Source organism: Miniopterus natalensis, chromosome 4 (assembly GCF_054644295.1).
Source record: "Miniopterus natalensis isolate mMinNat1 chromosome 4, mMinNat1.hap1, whole genome shotgun sequence".
Classification (NCBI taxonomy): Eukaryota; Metazoa; Chordata; class Mammalia; order Chiroptera; family Miniopteridae; genus Miniopterus; species Miniopterus natalensis.
Window position 1 is genome coordinate 34,768,781 of NC_142084.1, and position 20,604 is coordinate 34,789,384.

At 34.0% G+C, this 20,604-nt stretch overlaps 1 long non-coding RNA gene across 1 annotated transcript in view; it reads right to left on the reverse strand.

Moving 5' to 3' along the window:
- LOC148093251 (uncharacterized) overlaps positions 1–20,604 on the reverse strand; it is a 284,081-nt gene that overhangs the window by 220,837 nt on the left and 42,640 nt on the right. The window contains exon 2 of the long non-coding RNA XR_015714378.1: positions 6,776–6,859. This is a non-coding gene — a long non-coding RNA (uncharacterized LOC148093251). The remainder of the gene's footprint in view (positions 1–6,775; positions 6,860–20,604) is intronic.

Sequence of the window (20,604 nt, forward strand, 5' to 3'; positions counted from 1 at the left end):
AATGAATTTTTATATTTTGTTTCTTTAGTACGCTATTCAGCAATGATCAACACATGAGCTTAGGAATTCCTAATCAACTTTATAGGGTTGCTCTCCCAAATTCTTCCCTCTTCCAAGATCTCCCATTACCTTCTTGTTTCTTGAGAATCCAGTAATCTGTCCTTGAGTCAGAAAGTTGGGTTTTAAATACCCTGCCCTGCCCCAGGCTTCAACAACTGTGCCTCTGGGCAAAGAGGTGAGAGAACAAAGAGGGAGGGTTTGCCCCACCCTCTTAAGATTATAGCTTCACTGAGCAGTGAAGAGTTTCCCTGCCCTGAGAGATCTGGCTTCTGTCGGTTCCTGTATCTACTGCTGCAACTATGGTCCATGGGATTCCTTGGGACCCAAGAGAACAAAAAAATAAAAGTAAAAATTCCAGGGATTTCTGAACTCTGAACATAAACCCTGTAGCCAGCATTAGGCAATTACTCAGAGCAAGGCAAAATGTATGTGCAAAATTGTATATGTTGGTATGCTTGCCCGTAGAAGTGTGTGACAACTTTCACTCAGTTATCCCACTGGAAAGCATACAATCATTTTACAAATGTATCATTGAACTTGCTTTTCAAATTCTTTGTCACTGTACCCCAAGTCTCTTTATGCCTTTGCTGAAAATAGCAACAAATCAATGTTTGAATTTTAATAGTGAAGGGTTTTTAATGTAGGCAGAAATATAAGAACACTTTAAAAGTATTCAAAATAGAATAAAAGTATGCCCAAAATTTCTGTACTGTTTTTACTTTGGTGTGTTTGAAACTTTTAATTACTTAGTTTATTCTAAATCTCTCAGCTATAAAGCATCTATATTGCAAGAGAAGTAGTATTCTTCCTACAATATGGCTGTTATACAAGAAAATCAGCATCAAGTATGAGTTGTGTAAGTCATAATAGCAAAAAAAAAGTATTTTCAATTAAATACAATATTTTCTGCTGAAAACTAAAATGACATATTTTGATCAAGCCAATCTAAAAAGAAGCCAACTTATTTTAACAACTTCAAAACTTACCTCAATAATATTCAGTTTTCTTTATTTTATAAATCATCTTGCAGATTTTATTAAAAACATAAACAGAGAAAGAAACCATATGTCCATATAACTTTTGCTTAGTTTATTATTGACAGCATTTATTCTTAAAATGTACTAATTATTTGTTGAAATTATTTGAGGAAAATGTATAATATACTTTTATAATTACAAAATACAAATTAATTAATTGGGGGACACAATTATTTTTATCCACTTTGAAATTAGAGAAGGGTTGTAATATTATACCTATTATGCCTACATTATATTTTTTAAATAAAATTTTGTATTAAAGTAGTTTTAGATTTACAGACAAGTTACAAAGTTAGTACTGAGTTCCCATATATCCCACACACAGCTTTTCCTATTAGTAACATCTTACATTAGTATAGTATATTTGTCACACTAATGAACCAATATTGATACATCATTATTCATTAAGTCGATACTTCATATGGATTTCCTTAGGTTTTAGATAATGCCCTTTTTGTTCCAGGATCCCATCCAAGATAAAACATTATATTTAGTCATCATGTCTCTGTAGACCTTTCTAGAGTGTGACATTATTTTTTAGACTTTTTGATGACCTTGACAGCTTTAAGAAGTACTGATAAGGTATTTTATAGACTGTCCTTCAACTGAGTTTGCCTGGTTTTTTTTTCCTCTCAATGTTAGACAAGGTTTATGTGCTTTGGGGCAGGAAAACCATAAAGGTAAAGTGCCATTCTCATCATACCACATCAAAGGTAAATGCTACCAATGTCACTTATCACTGTTGATATTAATCTTCATTATCTAGGTGACATAGTGATTGTCATGTTTTCCACTGTAAAGTTAGTAGTTTTTTATTCATTTGAAACCTTTACTTTTTAGAGGAAAGTCACTTGTGTAGCCCACACTTAAAGAAGAGAGGGTTACCTACCTCCTTGAGTAGAGTATCTACATAAATTATTTGAAACTCTTCTGCACAGATTTGCCTACCCCCACCCCATTTCTTTCTTTCTTTCTTTCTTTCTTTCTTTCTTTCTTTCTTTCTTTCTTTCTTTCTTTCTTTCTTTCTTTCTTTCTTTCTTTCTTTCTTTCTTTCTTTCTTTCTTTCCTTCCTCCCTCCCTCCCTCCCTCCCTCCCTCCCTCCCTCCCTCCCTCCCTCCCTTCCTTCCTTCTTTCTTCTTTCTTTTTCTTTCATTCATTTGCATCAGTATGAACTCATGGATATTTATTGTATGCCATGGGTTATGATCCAATATGATATTAGTTATTTTATTGCTTTGGCCATTGGGGGCTGTCTAAAGTCGCTCCTAGTTCCTTTAAAATACCCCCATCATTTTATATTTCCTTACTCCCTGGCACTGTAAAATGTTCCATGTTAATCCTTGTTTTCCAAGCCCTGCCCTAGAATCTGTTATTTCTCCATGGAACCCTTTGTTGTTGGTGTGTTTTTTTTGAGAATGGTATTAGAAACTGATCTTTACACTTTTCTTATTTTAATGATAAAACAGTACATTAAACTAGTTAAAAATCTATATCAGAAAGGAAATATTTCTCCTACATTAACATTTCTTTCCTGTTCTCAAATGTCCTCTACAGTTCAGATATTTTCTAGACAACTATGAGTCTATCTCTCTAATCATTTTCCTATCTTTCACTTTAAGTTATTTAAATGAAAAGATGGATGGTACACAATATTGAGTCTTGTTCCTTTTCACATCATTTCATTTAGAAATGGTAATCATTAATAGGTGGGGAAAGACGGACCATTGTTCAGATAGACCTTAAATTTTTTTTTTTAATTTTTTAAATGAAATTAAACCATGAGCCTTTAATTTGTATTCATCTTGTTATTATATAAGCATCACTATAATGATTACATAATTTCATAAATTAATTAATAAAATTTTTAGTGTAAAGAGGGAAATATGAATGAGTATGGAATTATGTTTGCCAGCTAAACACATATCTAGCTAAACAGAACATACACCTTTTGGATGGTACCAGCAGCCGAGTCCCCAGAAAGCCCCTCCTTCACCAGGAAGCTTTAATTGTTACACAGTTGAATACATGTTCCTCACCCCCCTTCCAAGTCTCCTGTAAGCATGTAAATTATCACAGGGTGGAATCTCCTTTGTGACATTCTTTCCATGATTTTTTGGCTATGTCCAGCCCCAACTAATCTTTCTGTAGGATACTTAGCGCTTCAGAATCATGTGTGTTTTGGTGCACCTCTGAGTTTCTCCAAGAGCTTACTTTACATTAACACCACACGGAGTAGGGGTTCATCTATGTGCCCCTGTCCAGAATATTTTGAACCCTAATAAGGACTTATATATATTATTTGTATGAGCTCAGGTAGAAGTCATAATAGCTAAAATGATGGCAAAAAGCAAAAGCGCAGATAACCCAAGATTAAGTCAGGAATGGATTTGGCTGCTTCTACTAAGCAGAAACACATGTAAGCTGAGAGGCTAACGTGAAAATATAGAACTGATTTGCTCAGAGGCAAGAGACAAAAAGAGACCAAGACTAGGGCTGTGCACCAATTTCCCATTCCCTTTCCAGGAGGAGGCAAAATACATTTGCGAGCTTACTATGTACTGAAACTAAAAGGTTATAATCATGGTTATGATTATTGTTAACATCATCATCTTCATCAATATCTTCATCATCACTGGCATGGACTATGCCTTCTCTCTTTTAGAGAGCCTGTACATTTTAAGCAGATCTTGTGCAGATGCAGGGGTGTGAATATACTGATCAAAAATCCCCTCTATGGCCCTATTGTTAGTGTCCAGAATGGTCACTGAAATACAGGGCCAAGAATATCTGCACTCCCTATAGCCAGCAAAGACAATGAACTAATGTCTGCAGGGAGATAAACATTATTCTTTCTCACAAGAACATAGACATTGGGTATTATGCATCAGGTTCTGGAAGTCATCTCTGTTTGGCACAGCAATGTAAACCACCAAAGCTTTTATAAAAACATCACCATGTTTGAACCTATAGAAAATGAACACTTGCTGCTTTTACTGGTGTTTGGATGCAGCCTCTGACATTGCTAATGCCTTCTTTTCAATACTCATCCGAAGACAAGTATTCCTATGCTTCCCCCAAGAAGGGCAAGCACGTTTGAGAGCCTTCCACAGAAATATTTTAATTCTCTTAAAGCGTATCATCAGTGGATTGCACAAATCTTTACACATTATGACCTACTAGTTGGTGTCCAAATACTTAATTATATTTGTTAAATGTTTATATTGGCTTCTTCCTCCAGCACTGCATTCCATGCTTTCCAAGTGCTGCCTCTACAAAAGAGGGGGCGAGGGGGAAACAAATAAACGTGGTTGTGCAACTTGGGTGTGAGATTTTTATGCCTAATAAGAAACCACTATATTTGCAGATATCAACAGTAAAGAAATTGGTTTCTCTGAATGTAGTATATGGCACAACTTATACCTGAACCTTTAACTAAACCCTCCACACTAGGTATCAACAAGCATCTCAGACTGAATGGAAGACCCTGCATATGAAAACCCCTAGGCCCTAGCAGGTGTGGCTCAGTTGGTTGAGCATGGTCCCAGGCACCTAGATGTTGTGGGTTCAATTCCTGGTCAGGGCACATGCCCAGGTTGCAGGCTCATTGCAAGAGGCGGCCAATTGATGTTTATCTCATCGATGCTTCTCTCTCTCCCTCTCCCTTCCTCTCACTCTCTAAAATAAAAATAAAAATAAAAATAAAAATTATATTTAAAAAAAAAGGAAAGTGTCCTACCACCCCCCCAAAAAATGATTCGGGAAAAAATTAGTAACTTTTGTACAATTTTTGGTATTTATTTTTCAATCAAGTCTTTAAAAACCAACCTAAATAACACAGCATAATATTATTACTTTAAAGAATGTTGTTGGAAGAGTATCAGATACCCTAAGGAAAATATAATGCACACGAGGTGAAAAGCAGGGAGATCACTGCTGGTTTAGTTTCTGCTAGGGTCTGTTTTGCTCTCTCTTTATAGCTCCAGGATGTGTACTTTTAAGAAATTTTATACACTTGGTGTTTTCAGTCTCCACTGCTATAAACTCTATTTTTTCTTAACACAGTAGATTCATGATCCAGGGTATTATAAAATATGACTGTTAAAATATTGATTTCCCAAATGGGCAAAACAAGTGGCACTACATAAATATTTTATGCTCTCTGTTGTCCTCTATCATTACCTCATTGTTGTGAGCAAACACCTAAGAGATAAGGCTTCCCTTCCCCATTTGCCATGTTAGCAGCGCAAATGGTACACTGCCATAGTACTGCCTAAGTTTAAGGAGACTAAATTAACGCTATTGAAAACATTTTCTTTCTTAGACACCATAAACCAATTATTAGCTCTGTAAAACAGAGCAATAATAATAAAATTGAAATGTTGACTAAATTTCAACTAAAATAGATCTAGTTTTTAAAACAATTTAAAGGAGCAGAAAAATGATGTTACCTAAAAACAGGAAAAATTTGTAATGGCTTCTGAAATTTAATTTAAACACGATGCCCTGGCTGGGTGGCTCAGTTGGTTGGAGCATGGCTCTGCACACCAGAAGGTTTCAGTCTCAATCCCCAGGCAGGGCACGTACAGGAGACAACCAACAGGTGTTTCTCTCTCACATCGATGTTTCTGTGTCTCTTCCTTTCTCTCTCCTTTCTTCTCTCTCTAAAATCAATAAAAACATATCCTTGGTGAAAATAAAAAACATTTAAACATGATATGTGTGAATTTAATAAAATATGGGATGTATTAGAGAGCAGAAATTTGACTTTCTGTTACCCATGTAATGGAACAGCTCTCAACTATTTTGGTCTCAGGACGCCTTTACAGCAAAACTTATTGAGGACCCACAAAACCTTCATTTATATGGGTTATAGCTATCATTATTTACCATATTAATATTAAAACGGGCATTTAAAACTCTCATTTATTAAAATTATTGAGAATAACAATAAATCTAACTACTATGAATAATTGTTATAAACTAAAATGAAGAGAATTTGTTGCTCACCCTCTTGCCTTATAAGAATTAGTAAAGAAAAATCTTTAGGTTCAAACCAAGTGACACCAGATAATACAAATTTACACAAAAAAGGGTGTCAATAAAGGAAATTATGTAGGTAATAATGAAAGACCATAAAATTCCGTATTTCTTTTCCTTTTTCTCCCTGACAGTTTTATCATACAATTGCATAAAATAATAAGTGTATAATTGTATTGTTGGGCTATAGAAATGTAAAATGTTGAACAATAATAGCACAAAGGATGAAGGTGGAACCAAAGCTGTGTGGCAGTAAAGAAATGACACCAGATGGTAACTCACATCCATACGCAGAAATGATGAGAACCAGAGAGGGTAAATATAAGGTGAATATAACTAACTCTATAAATACAAACTTACCTTCCTTTCTTCTCTCAGCTTCTTTAAAAACATAAAATTTTATAAAGTAATAATTATAAAAATGGCTCACAACATATACAGATGTTTACCAATCACAATACACCTAAAGGGGTGAGGGATGGGTCATATAATAGTAAAATTTCTATATTTGACTCCTTTTAAATTAAAGTTCTGAAGTAGAATTTGTTAAGATGTGTATTAGCCAGGGTTCTCCAGAGAAACAGAACAAACCAGATTGTGCAAATACACAGAAATAGATTTATTTTAAGAAATTGACTTACACAGTTATGGAGAATGTCAAGTCCAAAATCTGCAGGCTCTAGGTGTGATCCACCCTGAGACACAATACTGTGACATCTGTGGACCTGGGGAAGACAAGAAACAAGTTATTTGCTCCTAAAATACAATGATAGGCCAGGCACAGGAAAGCAGTTATGGATATTTCCACTGAGAAAGGGAAATAATGGAAGGAAAGGGGGATCACTAGTCCTGAGAAATTTTGAAGTCCAGTCTGTCAGACTCCATTAGGTTTCACGTCCCGTAAATAATCGTCTGTGGTTCAAGGCTCTGCCCTGTGGGTTCATGCCTTCTCCCTCCAAGCTGTGGCTCCACCCTCAGTCATCCTTCTATTTTCTATAAGGGCGGCAAGTGTTTCAAGCTGAGTAGTTTTATCAGCCAATTTCTGGCCTGTAGAATTTCGAGAGTCTGCAAACCTTTATCTTCTCTCTGTCCCTGTCATTCCAAGCTGGTATAAAAATCTCAGGAACTTTGTGATTCTTTCATGTATGTCACAGAGATTCACTCCATCGGACAAGAGCCTCCCCACACATCTTTCTGGAATAATCCTTTATCTGTTCCTGGCTTCTGCTGAGGTCCCTGAGAGGATCTGGGAGCCACATGACTAATCTCTTCCGAGTCCTCTGAGAGACTGATTTTAAGTTTCTGACCCTTCTGAGGAACTAGCTAAAGGCTGTCCACACCTTTGGCCTTCTCTAGAGAGCGCCCTTTTCTAATAGTAAATCTCCTAATTTTAGCAATTTTTGCAATCTGGGCGGACTGAGAATTTCCCAAATAATTGAGAACTGGTCTCTTTTTCTTAACAATTCTTGCCTTCCTCTATTTCTTCTCACATTCTTCTGTAAACAGCAAGAAACCAAGGCAAAACTCAAATAAGTTGCTTAGAAAACCCCTCAGCTAAATATACAAATTTGCTGTTTACAAATTGCTTTTCAAATACTACAGGCCACCATTCAGTTTAGCTTTCCTCTGGTTTCCACTGACATCTATCTCATTCCTCCTTTCCACCTAAGCTCTCTCTGGCTGTGCCTTTAAAGTTCCTAATTCTGCCAGCAGGTTGTTCCTGAAGATATATGTTTCCTCTAACATGCACTCACTTCTTACTATATCTTCACTAGCAGAGTTAACATTCATATTTTTACTAATACTTTGTTCAAGGCAATCTAGGTTTATTCTATCATGTTACTCACTTTTCTTCCAGCACCTTCTAGTTCCAAAGTCACCTCCACATTTTTATGTCTGTTACAATAGCACCCAAGTTCTAGGTACAAAAATCTGTTTTAGTTTCCCACTGATGCAGTAACAAATGGGCATAAACTTAGTGGTTTCAACCAACTCAAATTTATTGTCTTCCATTTCTGTACATCAAAAATCCGACATGTATGTTACTAGGCTAAGGTTAAAGTGTTGTCAGGGCTGTGTTCTTTCTGGAGATTCCAGTGAAAAATCAGTTTCTTTAAAAAGTTATTGAAAATATGCTGAAATTGACATCTAAGAAATAATATTTAAGATCTAGCTGGAAATTCCATATTGTTATTTTTAAAGCCAATTATATTATTTAATTAGCACATTTCTTGACCCATGTTTTGAAGACTTTTAAAACAGTTGAGTAAGGTAGCCAATACATATAAAATTTTGTTAAACTTTTATATTTTTTGTTACCATATTATACAATGTTTGTAATATAATACAATATTATATGCTAACAATCTATCTTAAGTCCGCTTCTTAAAATATTTAGAAAACATCTAATTCAGGAAAGGTACAAAATTTTAGATAATTGTATTGTTTCAGGGAATATTTTAACATCGTTATCAAACAAGTCTTGGTGCACATGAGTTTTACACCCTAGTCCATAGCATTAAAGGAGAAAAATGTTCCTAATTTGTTAGCCACTCACAGGCAGTACCCTACTCTGACAGAAGTAGCCTCCAAATGTTACCTCTTCACCAATCTCGATTTAAAGTCAGCCTTATTTTGCATTGAAAATATTTAATATAATGATGATAGGAATTATCTAACAGCTGAAAATCCTAATCAATTAACTTCTTTGGGTGTGTTTTTTTTTCACTATAATGTCAAAATTTTTAACTAGCTCAATAAAAAATGTTTTAGTGTGATTGCATTTAGTGATTATTTTTTATATAATTGCAGAAGTCCATAGTTATGACTGAATTAACCTTGACTTCAGCTTATTACTGCTCTTACCTTTAGTTGTTGGCATTTGGCTAAAATGCACATTCAGCATAACTCTCTAGTGAAACCTAAAGGAGCAGTTAAGGAGCTTAGCTGTAGAGCATGCACTTTTTTCACTGGGAAAGACTGAGCTGGGAGAGACTTAGAAGAAGAAAACACCTTTCTGAGGATCAAGGAGATTCATATCAATGTAGTTTGCATATATTTAAGAAGATACTGAATTCCTCAAAAGAATAGAGAACTGTATGTACAAATCTTGTTTAGGAATCAAAGAATATAAAATTATACAACACCATTAATTTCATTGAGTATAAATTAAATTGTCTTAAAAGAGCAGATTGATCAAAAGGAAAGAAAGAAAGTTCGATTACAACTAGTTTGGAAAGAAAACAGAAACAAAACCAGTACACAATTTCATGAGAGCAAGTGAAAGCAACTGGTGTTATACTTTCAGTGTGTAGTTGTATACATCCTTTCAAAAAGTTCCTAAAATTTATATGGAAATGGAAATGATCTTTTTGAATTTATTCTTGTGTATAGAGTAAGTTGGTGATCTAGTTTCATTTTTTTGCATGTACCTGTCCAATTTTCCCAACAACATTTATTGAAGAGACGGTCTTTACTCCATTGTATGCTCTTGCCTCCTCTGTCAAATATTCATTGACCAGAATGGCTTGGGTCGATTTCTTGGGTCTCTGTTCTGCTCCATTGATCTATATGTCTCTTGTTGTACCAATACTAGGCTGTTTTGATTACAGTGGCTTTGTAGTATAATTTGATATCTGGTAAAGTGATCCCTCAGTCCAAATGCCCATCAGTAGATGAGTGGATAAAAAAGCTGTGGGATATTTATACCATGGAGTACTATGCAGCTATAAAGAAGAAGGATCTCATACCCTTTGGGACAGTACAGATGGACCTGGAGAATATTATGCTAAGTGAAATAAGCCAGGCAGAGAAAGACAAATATCACATGATCTCACTTATATGTGGACTCTAAAGAACATAATAAACTGACGAACAAAATAGATTCAGTCACATAGAAGCATGGAACAGACTGACAAATCTCTGAGGGAAGGTGGGGGTAGGTGGGGAGAGATTAACCAAAGAATTTATATGCATTTATGCAAAACCCATGGACACAGACAATAGTGGGGTGAAGGCCTGAGAAGGGAGTGGGTGGGAGGTGGAAGGGGTTAAAGGGGGGAAAAGGGGACATTTGTAATATTTTCAACAATAAAGATAAATTTAAAAAAAGAAATTGAAATGACCTAAAATATCTTAAACAATTTGGAAAAAGAACAAAGTGAGAGGACTTGCAGGGCTTCAAATTATTAGATAAGGCCCACCCACGTTAAGGAGGATAATCTGCTTCACTTAGTCTACCAGTCTAAATGTTAATCTCATCCCAAAACTCCCTCACAGAAACACCTAGAATAATGTCTGAACAAATATCTGCAAATTCCACGGCCCAGTCAAGTTGCCACATAAAATTAACTACGACATCATGATTTAGAAATATGCATCTACATATGCTGTTACTAGATATAATATAGTTATATAAAACTAAAGGAAGAATGTGCATAGAAATCTAAAAATAAATTTGCATTTTATCAAATAATTGGCTATACTATCTTTTCCACTTGAAGCTGTCCAGTTTTTTAAAAATGTGATGCAAACTTTAAAATAAAATTTATGTCAGGTATGTTTCCTTTGCATAAAGTATATCTGAGGCATCTGTGTTCCTCACCAAGTTACCCAAATACATGATTAATAGAATAAGAAGATTGGGTTATAAAACAGAAATATTAAGAGAAGGTTATATATTTCTTGATTAACAATCAGTTACAAGTTCAACTGTAGGAGAACTGAATGAAAGACAACAGAAGAATTAGAGAAGTATCTTTTCCATCTGTCAATATTTTGTTCTAATAGGGATTGCTGCAAAGACAAAAAAAATAGGGTGACATTTTTTTTTAGAATTTGTTTAGAAAAAAAGAGAGTGATAATCTCTTTACACAAATGAGTTATAGTTTCTGTATTCTGGATAACTGTTCTGTTTTTCATTATTTTTATGGCGCTAAGAGGCACTTTTGCCCTTAAAAGAAAAGGTAATTAATTGATCATGCATACTTCAAAACCTGATGGAGAAAGGAGAAACTTGAAAAGTTATCATTTCAAATATATACATCATTTTTAGTTTTATATGCTGTAGCATATTGAATTATCTTTTTATATAGACTGAGCCACCTTAGAAAAACCATCCTATTGTCTTTTATTTATTTATGTATTCATTTTTAAAAATATTTAAGGCCAGGGCTGTGCTGGGGATACAGCAAGGATTAAGATGGATTTGATCTTTCCTATTTTCAGTCCAGTAAACAAACAGAAGTGAAGACCTTTGCCAGGAACAACCCTGGGGATATAACCTATTCTGTGCCAAGAATAGTTCTGGGGATACAGCTGTGAGAAAGATAAGAGCATTTGCTCTTAAGTCATTCACAGTCTTGGAGTAGAAAGCAAAGTCTGTACTCTCAAGTTAGGTTGTCTGAGTATCTCTGCAGCACCAAGTTTAGAAACACTGTGTGTAAATATTTAAAGGCATGTATGAATAGAAGATGGTCTTACTGAAGAAATGTACCTTTGCAAAGGAAGGCCTTGGGCTGAGTTATAAAAAAAAAATCATTGTTGGTTTTGGTGTGGTGGTATGAGTAACTGTGAGTGGTCACATGCAATGCTGCTTTTAGATGTCAAATAAATTTCTGCAATGGGTTGTGCAGGAAGACATTCTATTTCAGGACTGCTCCGACACCTCTATGATTGGTGTTTAGTGAGTGTCAAGAGATAAAACTATTTCAGTGAACCTTGGTGTTCTCTGGATGAGCACCGGCAGGAGTTTTCCTTTAAAACAGTCTCTTGAACAGAGGAAGCACAGGACAGATGCCATATGGCCATTACAGCCAAAACACTACTTTGTAAGTACAACCGTGTTTTCAATTTGACATCTTTCAGAAATAAGAGTGGGCCATATTGGTATATTTGGCAGAATGACGCAGTTGTATGTGGGGACATGAGTAGTTAGTGTGATTTCATTTGTAACCATAGCTGGAAGTATCTGCTATCATGATATAATTTATTTCATAAGTATAAGCTTATGTATACATATTTTAATATCTTTGCAAATATAAGTTTTGTGTACATATATTAATACCTTCATAAATATAAGCCCTATGTGTATATCTTAAATACATTTCATGCCTTCCCTTTGAGTCCAACATGCATTTCAAACCCACTCAATAACAATTAATTCTCTACAGAGAGCATATTAGGGATATATTTGTTGTATAGAGATAAGGTTGGTGTTTAAAATAAGTAATTTGGAATGCAATACAGACAAGATTGATATTTGATTTAATAAATAAACTAGAAAATAGATCACTGAGCTTATTCAGCGATAATATTTCAATTTGCAACCTACACCAGCACTGAGTTCATGTGAACCTGATCATTAAAAGGCCACTTACAGTTGACCAGAATAAATTTTAACCGCCCAAAGCTATCCATTACATAAAAGTAGTTTTACACTAAAGAGAAGAGATACATTGATATAGTAAAATAACCATAAAATGAATGAAGGTATTTCAAGAATAACAGATATTTGCAAAGTAGTTCTTTATAAAAATGTTCTATTAGGAATAAGACCAAATGTTTTCTACAGAAAATAATGATGGGATTTAATATTGGAGGTGTCAGCTATGAAGACCACATGGTTATTGTGAGAAATAACATTTAACCTTTCTCTTGTGGCTGATGGAGGCCAATGCAGTATTTTATTATCAACATTGGCAGGTGATTTATTACCACTGTTTCTACTCCAGTAAAGCCACGCTAGGCTCTGCTCGATGTATCATTTGTTATCTTCAAGCCTCCTGCACACTTTCTGCATGCATAATCTCTCTGTTCTAGCAAATTTTAAACACAGAAGAGTAAATATTTAAGTAATTATTCCAGAAACATAAGAAAGTACGGAGGCAAAATCGACGAGCTAAATAGATGCTGCCAGACAATGCCTGACGTAATCATAAAGTCCTGGCTTCAGGAAGAGCGATGGTTATTCATCTGAAACATCGGCCACGCATAATGGTGCATTAGTGTAGACGCAGCAGTGACAGAGAATAAATCACAGGCACACTTTCAGATGGGAATAAAATTTTGTGGAATAAATTCAGGTCAGATCGCTTTCAACAGTTTCTGTTTTCAGAAGTTACTACCTAAAAAATCAGTCAAATTGTCTGAAATTGCTTGGCAGATGGACCAAGAGCAGTTTCCCTATCTTTCAAGTAGCCTGACTCCTCAACGTTAATGTGGAAGAAAATTTCAGAATATCAAAATAGTTCTATCCTCTAAAATTCCATCTTTTATATATGGATCCCTGTTGATTGTCTTTCGAAATACCATTTTTGCTTCAGTAAAATATGGTTAATGATCATTATTCTTGAATTCAGTATAAACTTGTTTCCATATGTTTTTCTTTCAGCCAGTGATCATAAATACTAACTAACCTCGTAAAGTGCTGTTAGAGAGTCTGCTCTGTGTGATGTTTAATTCTATAATAAGGGTTCTGAATTACTTTAATTCCTAGCCTCTCTCTATGTCTTTTTTACTCTGCCCACAGGAGATGGAGTAATTTATTTGATTGGTAAATTTGGAAATTATTAACCAGGCATGCTTTGCTAATCTGTGTGCTTCTCAACTTCATAGTTAGAAAATCTACAGAGATATTCCATATTTCATTTTGAAAAGCAATCTTCCTGAACCTAAGCTTTATCGATAGTAAAACTGTGCAAAAACCTTTTAGGTCATAGGAAAGTTAGGAGATTTTTCTTAATAATGTGTGTAAAACATTAACACATATGAAATAATCAATGTATGTTGTTTTTTCTGGCTTTCTCCATAGTTTCTTAAGTTCTGTTTGGGAAGATTGACATATAAAAAGATAATGGATATAGAGAGGCAGGTATAGATATAGGAATTGGGGAAGAAAAAAAAGGTACTCTAAGTACATACTATTGAATAAAATATGATAAGAACCATAAGGTGGTTATATGCAGATTCCAAGAAATTTTTTTTAATACTCTGTGTGTGTGTGTGTGTGTGTGTGTGTGTAGGTGCATGTGTTTGAATGTGAATGTAAAAAGATGTAGACTAGTGAATAGAACATACATTTCTAAAGCACGAGTGTGGGTGAAGAGTGGTTATGCTAAATAAGGCTATTGCTATGGTAGTTACATAACTCTGGGAATAACTGAAGTGATACATAGCAGTAGACTGTAAATTGAAGTATGGCAGATACTTATTATCCTCATATAAAATTTAAAGTTTATTTGATGCTATACTTGGATAGTGATTTATTTCTATAATGGACAAAACTAATATTATAATGTTGAGTTTAAATAGAAGGTAAATTAAGACTAAGAATACAAATAATTCAATTTATTTTATTTTAAAGAACATAACTAATATGACCTAAAGTACATCTGCTAAACAGCAATAAATCTGAAGATAGTTTCATTTTTGCATAAATTTGCATGACTACATTCAGAGACAGTAGATGTATCATTCAATTTCTCACCTACAATAATACACATTGGTAATCTTATTTAAATATCTGTAATATAGAAACACACATACACATGCATGTATATGTATGACAAATTCATTATAAAAAGCAATTGTTCTCAATATGTCAATTCAAAATTTGGTAAGAAATGAAAGGATTAATTGCGGTAAGTACGGCAAAGTTGGATAGCTTAGTCTTAAAATTAAAACTGCTTACTTAAGTGTAGCATATGCAGGGACACAGAAAAATCACATAAAAGCCAGGAGATTCCAGAAATGCAAGGAAGTTTATCAACTGGGAACAGAACATTAACTAATAAAGAATCATAACACTCTGAACTGAAGGTATCTTTTAGGCAATGATCTTATTATAAGAATTGACTTATAAATCAAAACAAAACTGTTAGTCATCTTAGATATGAATTTATTGTTGCTCATAGGAAAGAACAAAACCTCTTTTAATAATAATGAGATATTAAAAAGAAAATTAAAAGGCATTTTAAAGTTTCATTAAAACTTCTTTTGCCATCATGTTATTATCAATGTAATATTATCCATGCTGATCTGGTAAATCTAGAAAAACTGATGTGGAAAAGTTAGGTATAAACTGAACAATTAATTCCACAAATATTTCCCCATATCTTATCCAGGAAAAGGATGAAAATGCATTTGCCTTACAGATACAGAAAAATATGGCTTTTGCTGATATAAGTAGGAACTAAATATTTCTAATACTAACTGTTCTTTCTCTCAGAAAAGATTTATCCACTCAATAAATCTACTCGGACAATGTCTAAAAGTGCAAGAAGTTTCTGACACAAAGGATAATTATGTTATGATACCAAGAAAGAAAGAAAAAAAAAAGACCTGATGCTGAGATACTGAAATGAATAAGACATGCCTTTACCATACATACACAGAATAATGACCCTGTCCAGGGTGCTTGTAAAAAACTACAAAACACCAAGGATATTATGGTAGTTTATCTTTAATGTGAAATCCAGAAACTAGTTAATTATTTTGTTGGGAATCCCCTTACAAGATTTACAGGAGGACAATTTTAATTATTTACTCTCATGCTATTTGTTATTTGATGTATTATTTGATGGCACATCATTATCAAATAAGCACTGTTGTTTTCAGCAGAAATCATCCATCATTGTCACACCCAGCTCTGATCAATACATTTATTCTTTATTGCCTAGTTGTTCATTTACATTATTTCCCAATTTTCCCTTGATAATCATTTAAAACTCTGGTCAAAACCTAGAGGGATAATTAATTTTTAAGCTATTTGCACAGAAACCATAATTTAGAACAAGTGAGTTGCAACAGCAATTCTTGCCTCTGGAGACTAGGCTCTGATATGACCCCATATGCCACCAGACGAATTGCATAAAGATATGAGCTCAAAATAAGTTGCTCTTAACCTTGAATGTGTGAACAATTTTGCATATCCATAATTGTCAATATGGCACCCTTCAGGATACACTGGTTTCTTTGGGCAGAGAGCCAATCAGCCTTATGTTCAGTTCTATGTGAGCCAGCTGGACTGCTGACAGGTGCACTGCGGTGGCTAACGGCCCTCATCTACACTCTTTAACTCTCCAGTGACTTTGTTGTTCTCAGACGCTTCCTAGGGGAACGGGTCATGGCAGCGATGAGTAAAGCATAGCATGTGTGCCTTACAGTGATGAAGGCACCATTAGGGCCCAAAGACAATATTCTAAAAAAAATTTAGAAATAACAGGATGGTAATGTTGCAGGCCTCTTTTAGATGCTCAGTTGTAGGAGAAGGCCATTCCCTGATTGTCCACTTAAGTAAAATGTAACTAGGGGTTAACCTAAAATATTCCATTCTAGGAACTTCAAACAGCCCTGTTATAGACTTTATGCTGGCTCAGTGTTACCACGTACGATGTTTCCATTCCAAAAAGTTTCCTTAAATTTGTAGACCTCTGAAAGCAAGTAAACTGATTTGCCAGCCATTTCTCTTGAAGAGCTGCTGCTTACCCCAAAGACAATTTACTGGCAGAAAGATGCCTAATGACCTTATAAGCTCCTTTCGAAAGTGACTATCATTGTCAAAAATCCTACCTTCTGAACTTCTAACGACAACAGACTTATTTTCTTGATCAGGAAAATTGGTCTGATATTTTGTCCAGTGTGTATTTTTTCCAGTCAGAGGATTCATTTTAACTCTAGATATCATGAAAATAGTGTAGGGGAAGGAACACACATACATATATTGCTGGTAGAAATAAATAGTTGAACATGTATAAAAATAAAGTTGGTAATATCTAGATAATATTCCTATTGATTTGTTCCTTTACTAAGCAATCCCTCTTTTAGGAATCTTTTCCAAAGATATCCTAGAAAAACTAAAATGGCATATGCAAAAGGCTATTTATTATTGTCCTATTTGTCAAAACAAAACTGGAAATAACCAAAATGTCCGCCTACAGGAGACTTGTTGAATAAATTATGGTACATCCATGAAATGGAGTACTATATATCTCTAAAAAATGAAAAACTGTTTACACATGACTATAGATTACTCTCTAAAAATATTTTAAAGATGAAAAACAATATAATTATATATTACCTTTTACTTATGAAAGGGGAAAGTGTATATATAAAACAAGGTAAATATATATTTATCTATACATCTATACAACAACAGATGCTTGTATTTTATAAGTGGAGGTTGAAACAAAAAACTAATAAAATACTATCTAAAGAGCGGAAGCAGAGACTTGAAAAGAAACTGAAGGTACAGTTTTCTGAATATATCTTGTTTTACAGATTAGATTTTAGAGCCTTCTAATTATTTTACAAAATTGTAATACAAATTAAATCTAAATTTAAAAAATTCCTACAAGTGAAACACAACATAAAACTAAACTAAATTATCAATTTAATGGTTTCACCATACAATAATTGTTTTTAATGGCATTAAAACACAGATGTCTGACTGTAAGTCCTTATAAGGATATATCAAGGTTAAAAGAACTAAAAAGAAATCTCAAACACTTTTGGTGACCACATTCACAGTAATAATATTGTTATTATTACTTTGAAGATTTATCTGTAGCTCGATATGCATATTTAGATACATAGATGATAAACTGAAAAAGGTAATTATATCATTGTCTTTAATATAAACAATTTTGAGATATATATTTGAGAACAAAGAGAGAAAAATAAAAAGGGGCAAATAATTTTGATAAAAGCTGCACTGTTAAATTTTAATTACAATTAGAATATGAACTCTTGGTATACTTATTTTCTCTTTGACTATAATATATATTTATTTTCTTGTTGTTAAACAGAGAAGGCCTAGAAGTAATGGCCTAACCAGATATAAACAATGCAGATTGTGGATTCTAAATAACATGTCTTAGTAAACTAAACCAAGGCTTGGAGAAATAGTAGATTCTCCTCTATGTTAAGAACTGTACAATATAAGCCTGGAACTTATTTCCATATCAAAAAACAACATAAAAAATTATAAAGATTACTAGAGTCCTGTTGGAAGGTCATGAGAGTCAAAGCAAAGGAGCTTGCTCTGGTTGAAGACTATGATTTATGCAGCAAGAATTATAATGGCTATGAACACTTCAAATGTCTTATAAATCCATGAGTTCATAATAATTTTAAAAAATCTCAATGATCACCTCTGGACAATTTATTATCCTGGAAATTAATACATAACAGAGAAGGGTGAAGCATTTACCCTTCCTTTAGTGTACAAGTATATTTGAGGATATCCAAATGGTTGTAGAGCAAACCTTTTATTATGGAAAAAGTCATAGCTAGTATATCCAATAAAAATAAGAATGTTGAAACAACACAATTTTGCATTCCTTAATAGCTGCTAAAACATTAAGTGAAATTTGATGAAGAATTTTATAGCAGAAAGATCACAAAATGATAGTTGACCAGATATCCTGAGCCTCATAAGATATTCTTCACCAAAAAAAGCAAATGGAGCCCAGCCGGGCATGGCTCAGCAGTTGAGCGTCGACCTAGGATCCAGGTGATCAGGGTTCGATTCCCAGTCAGGGCACATGCCCGGGTTGCGGGCTCGATCAATGACTCTCATCATTGATGTTTCTATCTCTCTCTCTCCCTCTCTTTTCCTCTTTCTGAAATCAACAAAGATATATTATATAAAAAAAAAAGCAAATGGAGTCTGATCAAACTCTTTGATCAAATCAGTCTACATAAAATATAGGGAATAAAGAAATATGTAAAATGATATCACAAGGACATAATTACCTAAACCCCAAATGTGAAAAATTAAATAAGACAAATGAAACAAAAAATAAATGGCAAGACAAAAAAATGAAGGGATTTTATAGATTAAAAGAGACTAAGAGATACATAATATAAATGATATTATGTTGGGGTTTTGGGGGAAATCTTGATAAGAAAGAACCAGCTATTTAAAAAAGACATTTATGAAACAAATAGAGACATGTGAACATGATATTAAAGAAGTGTTTTCCTTTTTAGGTAAAATAATAGGGCTCAGGTTATGTAAACTTGAAAAATGTTTCTTAGAGGTGCGTGTTTATTTACAGGTAACTTTATGATGCCTCTGTATTTACTTTAAAATAATCCAGCTTAGTGTGTGAGGGAATGTTGGGTGTAATATGGGACCCTTTCATTTCCACAACCTGCTGCATTTGAAGGGAGTCAGAAGGGCACTTCAGAAAACTCATAAAGTGTTCAAGTTGGAAAATCTGAAGCAATCTGGCATTAAAGAAGGTAATTACTGTTTAATTTTAGATTATGTTATTTTCCTGATATGCAAATTTTTATTCAGATGCTTTCCAAAGTGTATACCTAAATTTTTACGATCATTGCATAGAAGCAAAGGTTTTCTAGAAATCAATTGATGGTTGACTTTTTATAGAAAGACTTGGATTTGAGCAAGAACGCAAGCAAAGATTAAGAACTTAATCTTTAATAAGTAATAAGATCAAAAAGTAAGAAAAAATAGAACTCGCACAGCATGGGATGAGGTGATATGGAAAATTCAGGCACTCAAATAAATCAAATAAAATTGAATAAGAGAGAATGTTGCTTTAATTACAGTAGTTATAGGTCTTTCCCTGCTATTTAATGAAGAAGATGTGGACAGTAGAGCCATTTCATATTCTTTATATTTTTATACACTTTACATTTCATTACACATGCCGTGCCACATACTTATTTTCACTACCAAATATGAGGTCTGTCATGGTGAATTTGTGTTATCTTCTGGAAGAACACTAAAGCAGTACTATTTATATGAAGCTGCACCTGTGGATGTGCTTTCTGCTCTCGGGTGGGAGAGGCCGCAACATCAGGAGCTCAGCGGCCTGCCCCCTCTCACACGCACAGAGCAGTGGCACTACATGTCCCAGTACAGGGCCGGCCAACACACTGGCTATAGCTTCCTCATGAAGTCTTCAGATGCTTTCCAAAGTGTATACCTAAAAAGCTCCTGCAGAAAAATGTTTAAAGGTTTGGGTTTGGATTTTGAACAAAATCTAACACAGAGGTTAATGTTGAAGCAGACTTCATTCTTAAAAGTCCCATTTGTCCCTAAGTATTGTCACAACTTATAAATGTAGCAGTGACTAAAAGTTTAAGAATAGGCCCTGGAAAGAGGTCAATTACTGTGCAGGGGGAAAAGGGGAAGATTTTATTATTTTATTATTTCTGCTAAATTTTGCCCTTAGGAAAAAAAAGACATAAAATAGGTAAATCAAAAGATGAGTCTGAATTCAATTGGACTGGCCATATGACACATGGTTTGGTTTCTGATACTAACTTTCAGCCTGATATTTTTTAACACAATTTGAAAAATACCAAAAAAGTGGGAACCCAAAATAAAAAAGAAAACTACTTAAAGGTATCAATGTAAAAATCCTTAAAAATATATAGACATTGCTATAAATATCAGATGCTTAAAAAATATCTTTAAGAAAATTATTTTATTATCTTA